We start from the raw sequence: 5,531 nt of genomic DNA on the forward strand, positions 1-5,531 counted from the left end.
AAAACACGGGATAAAGATTAACGGGGAGGGGGACCGACCATTTTCCAAGACTAATTGCATAAACGCGCGAACAGCGTCCTCTGGAACAAACTACTTTCGTTCATTTCAGGCGACACGGCGTATATTCTCGGGCCACGCATTATCGTATTTTTCACGTAACGCGTTCACACGGCGCGGCCACGCCAATTCCGATTTGCATAACGTATGAATAATGCATACGCCTCTAACAGTAACAAACGCCTCGAATTACCGCAACGCTCGAATAGACTAGATAAATAATTGTACTAATAATAATTAATCTTCCTTTTTTGTGGATTTCCAATGTATATATATATCGTCTTGCCATTTCTTTCGATTTATTTTTCTCGATTATTGAAATGGGATAATAATGATAATAATAAAAATAAAAAAAGAGTCTTGTTCCTTTTCAAAAGTAAGAAATTTGATATTAAGTTAGATCAGAATTTTCATCGATGGATGGGACAACGATTCTTCGTTAATTAACGATACTTGATAATCGATCGAGGAAGCGCAGACGCGTCAAAATCCTGGGTAATTGTTCGTCGGTACGGGGAAAGTGGCTCAAAGGGGAGCCAATTAATTAAACAAACGCATCTTTTCCCCTGGTCTCGATACGAATCGAACTCGTGACCGTACCAACCCCGTCGAGCCTCCACCGTTTCAATTAACGCAAATGAGTTAGTTTCGTGATTTGATTAGTCGAGTGGCCGAGTTCGCGCCGCTTCTTTGAGATGCATAGGCCCCCTAACTCGAAACTCGGTCGTCGTGGCGAGGAGAAAATGCACTTCGAACGAATGCACTGCCAGCGTTTCGATTTCGATTACGAGAATTTAATTCTCGTCCCCTCTTCGAACAATTATCGAGCAATTTCGTAAAAATTCGAGCCTCCGATTTAAATCTTCGATAATTTCCAAATTTTAATTTTCAAATTTTCCAATTCAAAAACTTTTCTGTTCGGTTTCAAATTCGAACAGGTTATACACTTGCACGTTTCGTCGCTTTCGTGCAACAGCGACGTGTTTCGCGTAATCGAAATCCGCTGTGATCCCCGTTGAAGGTTCGCACGAATATCGGGGACGTGTTCCGCGAAATTCCCGCGGATTTCTTGTGGCGTCGTGCGAGAAATTAGAGCCCATTCGCGTAATACCGTTACGTGACGGTACATCGCGTCCCAATCTCCACCCTTGCCTCCCGGTAATTTGGTTAACGGGATGAAAATTTGGATTATATCCAGACGGTGGGTTTACAGGAGGTACCCCCGTTCGTCGCTCCACCAATTTTCTATATATCAATTTATTAATACCTTGGTGAACTCGAGTTATAAAACGATATAATTCCGTTCGCGATTTAAGGGTAATTAAATTTGCCGCGTTAAAATTGCATTATCGACCGAGGGAATCTTTCGATTTTCCCGCGCATTTTCGGCCGAGATTTATCGACCGGTTTTGAAAAAACGGTGAAAATACTAGGATAGATCGATATCTGATGGTGTTCCGTTTTTGGGATAACGGGTGTCAACGGGTCGAAAGAGTGGAAGCACGATATCGGGGGCAGAAAGAAGTTATAAAACGACAGGGAATTCTATTTAACGCGCGAACGATGTAAATCGTCGGCCACTAAATTTTCCGCGTATTTATTAGCCATTGCGCCGATGCGTAATGTGCCAGAACCGGGCTATTTATAAGGTAGCTATTTATCCGGCCGAGCCATTCAATTTTCGTCTTCCTCGTTCTTTTCAAACGTTGAATTTTATACACCTCGGCGGCTCATTCCGACGCCATATTGGGATTCGGTTAATTATCGCCTCCTTTGAAATTCTTCGAAACTTTCTCGTTCTTAATCGACGCTTGCTATAATAAATATATCTATTAAAATAATACAAAATAAACTTTTTTTTGTTTGCGAAAAGAGAATCGTTTTCTTAAACCGTTAAAATAGATTACCATCTTCCGTATGACTATTTTTATAGCGAAAAAAATGCCCCTTCCCTCCCCTCTGACATCTATAAATGAGAGAAAGCAATGATTTATGTCCTTCGTCGCCGAGCTCTATCCCATCCTTCTTTATATTTCCACCTTGATATTCGAATCGTGAGGGATGGATAGAATTCGAAGTTTCCGCGAAAAGATAACGGAGGATACTTTCGCCACTCGGCCGATTCCGGAACGGAACGAGAACTCGATCGAGAATAGCCAACGAACGCGTATCGTTTCGCGGGACGAAAAATTTGAACGGCCGTCGAAAACGGAGACGACGGAGGCGACCGGTGGTAATATTGATTTCGTATTAACGAACGCCGATACACGGACGACTGGCCGACCCTCGACAAATATTACCCCTCTCGCTCGCGTTTCCACTTCGAAATCAATTTACTGCGTTTGCGGTATTACTTTCGTTCGTTAATACGATCCGAACGAAGGAAGGAAGGAAGGAAGGAAGGAAGGAGGCATTATGAGATCCAGATTTTCTCCTCGCAACTTTTCTTTTCGCGCTTCTATTAGCGGACAATAATCGGCATTCGTTTCGTATCGTTATTTTTTAAAGAAAATACGAATGCTTCAATCGTAGTGGAATTCTTGGAATAAATTTATATGCGAATTATTGCCAACTTTTTAAACAAGGTTTATTCTTCGAAATTTGAGAGTTTCGATTTTTCTATTACTCTTATTATTTTCGAGTTCAAATATTAATTAACCAAGGATATTCGTGGCCGTAATCACAGCGGCCGATCTTCTCTTCGAAACGGCGTTCGACAGTTTCGTGGTTCCCTCGATGTCCACGAATTTTCGATATTAGCGATCCTTCAACTTTCTCTCCCTCCCCCTGGAAACGGGAACTTGGTCTGTTTGCACCGCCAACTTCTGGAACACGGTGAAATTAAACATTTACCCTCGGTTGCATACGCCGCGCCGTTCCATCGCGTATAAATATTTATCAGGAGTAGTTTCGCTTGTAATCCCCCGCGAAATGGATGCTACGTGAATATGAATGGCGATAATCGTGCGCACACTATTGTATACCTTGTTGCACGTAAACAGCACGTCTGTTTCATTCATTGATATCCAGCATGGGAAATCAATACGTTAAACCTGTTCAAATCGAAGGATCGTGTGCGCGCGTTGTAACATATTGTTTATCGGTGTATTCGCCCGATCGCGTGCACCTTTAATATTCATTTCAACCATTTTCCATAAATAATATACCAAGTTTCGATCGAGGAAACCGACTCTTCGTTTCCGTTGATCTTTCCAATTCTGAATTAAATTCTTTTAAATCCAGGGGAGGAAAAATCGTTTTGAGCCAAATTCGTTTTTCTGCTCGAGATTTTTAAGGAATTTCGAATCGACGATGAATAGCTTATACGGATCTGCGTTTCGTTTGTCGAAAATTGTCGAGGAGGAGAAGGAGGAGGAGGAGAAAGGGAAAGAATCAATCGGGGAAATATAATGGCGCGAAACGAACGAGTGGAAAACTGTTCGGTTAACAGATGCAAATGTGGATGGAGTGACTTCTTAATGGCCGCGTGTTTGCATTGTAATTGGTCGAGGGTCGAGGTGATACGGGGATCGCATAGGAGACGGCTCGACGATGGTGGAAATATTAATGGAGGAAACGTATTTCTCTGTTTCAGGTGTGATGGGGCCTCGTGGAGTCGGCTTTTACTATGAGTTGAGGTCCTGTAATTAATCGTGAGTATCCGAGTATCTTTCATCTTCTTCGTAAAATCATCCCTCTTGTGTTTCGTATTCGATCCCTCGTCGTTTTTTTTCTTCTTCTTTTTTAAATAAATCGATCACCTCTCGTTATATAATAATTTCAATGATCCTCGAGTGGCTCGATCTTGGAGAACGATCGAAGCGCGGATCCCGAATGAAAATCGATCTTGAGAATAATAGAGAGTTTTAATTCTCCAATAGGATTATTCCCATCTTATTAATAAGGAATTTCAATTTTCCTCGAGTAAAATGTTCGAGCTAATGTTTATTTACGTGTTGTTATATACATGCTCGTCGAGATCGAACGAAAGGTAATTTACGCAATGATCGAAGCGTTTAGCTAGAGAGAGAGAGAGTCAAGGTCCACGGTATTGCGGTGATCCAAGTTCACGGGGATCGTGAACGTCCAACCGAGCGAACCTTTCTCCTCGCCCTTGAATTATGCGCACAGCATCGAACCGCGCTGCGTAATTATCGGTTCGAGAGCTCGGTATTGTTCCTCCTTTTGACAATGACGAACGGCGTCTTGATTTGTTTTCTCTCTCTCTCTCTCTCTCTTTTTTTTTCGATCTATATAATTCTTATCTTATTACGTAAAATAGTAGAATATTAAAAAATTCGAATCGCGCTTACGAAGCTGAATGAAACGTATTTGTAAAATTAAAAAGTTAGGGACGCGCGTTCCAATGGCTCGTTCCAAGATTTTTCACGTGGCAAAGCGAAAAAGAGAAAAGAAAAGCCGAATCATTGTCACCGCATCCCCCTCTCTATATATTTCAGACGAGAAACCCTCGTCTCGTCTCGTCTCGTCGAGCCAAATCCAAACCTCGTTTCGCTTACGGAACGAGCGTATCTGGTCCGCTGCTGGCGCACGCACGATCGCTCATAATCGCAGGTAACTACCACACGGAGAAACAGAGAAACGGAGAGAGATGCCGTGCTCTCACACAGGCCAGAAACGGGCGCTCTCCACGGAACCGGATCGCGCGCGTGTGTGTGTTATGCGCGATACACGCAGAGAGAGAAAGAGCGAGAGAGAGAGAGAGAGAGAGGCGAGTGGAAGCGTAGGAAAGTCCCTGTTAGCGACGCTCTATAGCATCCATATAACCGTCGTATTCGTGGCAGTTAGGGGGTGCACGCGGAGCGAGAGAAGGAGAAAGATGGATAGAAAGGGAGGGAGGATGGTAAACGGACGAAGGAAGACGGAGGAAGGCGCGATAGCGAACGGGCGAGAGAGAAACAGAGAGAGAGAGAGAGACGGAGCAAGATATAGATAGAGCGCGAAAACGATGGAGCAACGGTGGAGAGAGGGAGATAGAAGTCGAGGGATGGTTTTGCTCCGGTGGCTCTGTATTGATTGCTACTCCTCCTCCGCTTCCACCGCCTCCTGCGACCACATCTCTCTCTCTTTCTCGCTCGCTCACTCGCTCCCTATCTCTCGCTCTCGCTCTCCGGTCGCCCGTGTGCTCTCCAAGCGTTGCCTGTATATTTCTCCTTCTACGCGTACCTGTCTCTCTTTTTTTTTCCTCCCTTTTTCCGCGCTCCCTCCCGCACCGCCACCCTTCGTTCCATCTCCGTCACCCTCCACCGCCTCTCCGCGACTCTCCATCTCCGTCCTCCTCCTCCCTGTCGTTTCTCCGCCCGCCCGTTCTCGCCGGCCCGCTCCTCTCTCGGACCCGCACACCAACGCACCTCGTAACCGTCGCCTCTGCAAAGCGAAACCATCAAGATCCCGAGGTCCTCTCCTTGCCACGTATATATATATATATATATATATCTACCAAGTTCCTCCTC

The 5,531-nt window shown here is 44.5% G+C and overlaps 1 protein-coding gene across 1 annotated transcript in view; it reads left to right on the forward strand.

Annotated features, from left to right (window-relative positions):
• LOC116185518 (transcription factor LBX1-like) overlaps positions 1-5,531 on the forward strand; it is a 75,269-nt gene that overhangs the window by 38,726 nt on the left and 31,012 nt on the right. The window contains exon 2 of the mRNA XM_031510068.1: positions 3,653-3,710. The gene's annotated coding sequence lies outside the window, so the exon portion shown is untranslated. The remainder of the gene's footprint in view (positions 1-3,652; positions 3,711-5,531) is intronic.

This window comes from Apis dorsata, unplaced genomic scaffold, assembly GCF_000469605.1.
Source record: "Apis dorsata unplaced genomic scaffold, Apis dorsata 1.3 scaffold_199, whole genome shotgun sequence".
NCBI lineage: Eukaryota > Metazoa > Arthropoda > Insecta > Hymenoptera > Apidae > Apis > Apis dorsata.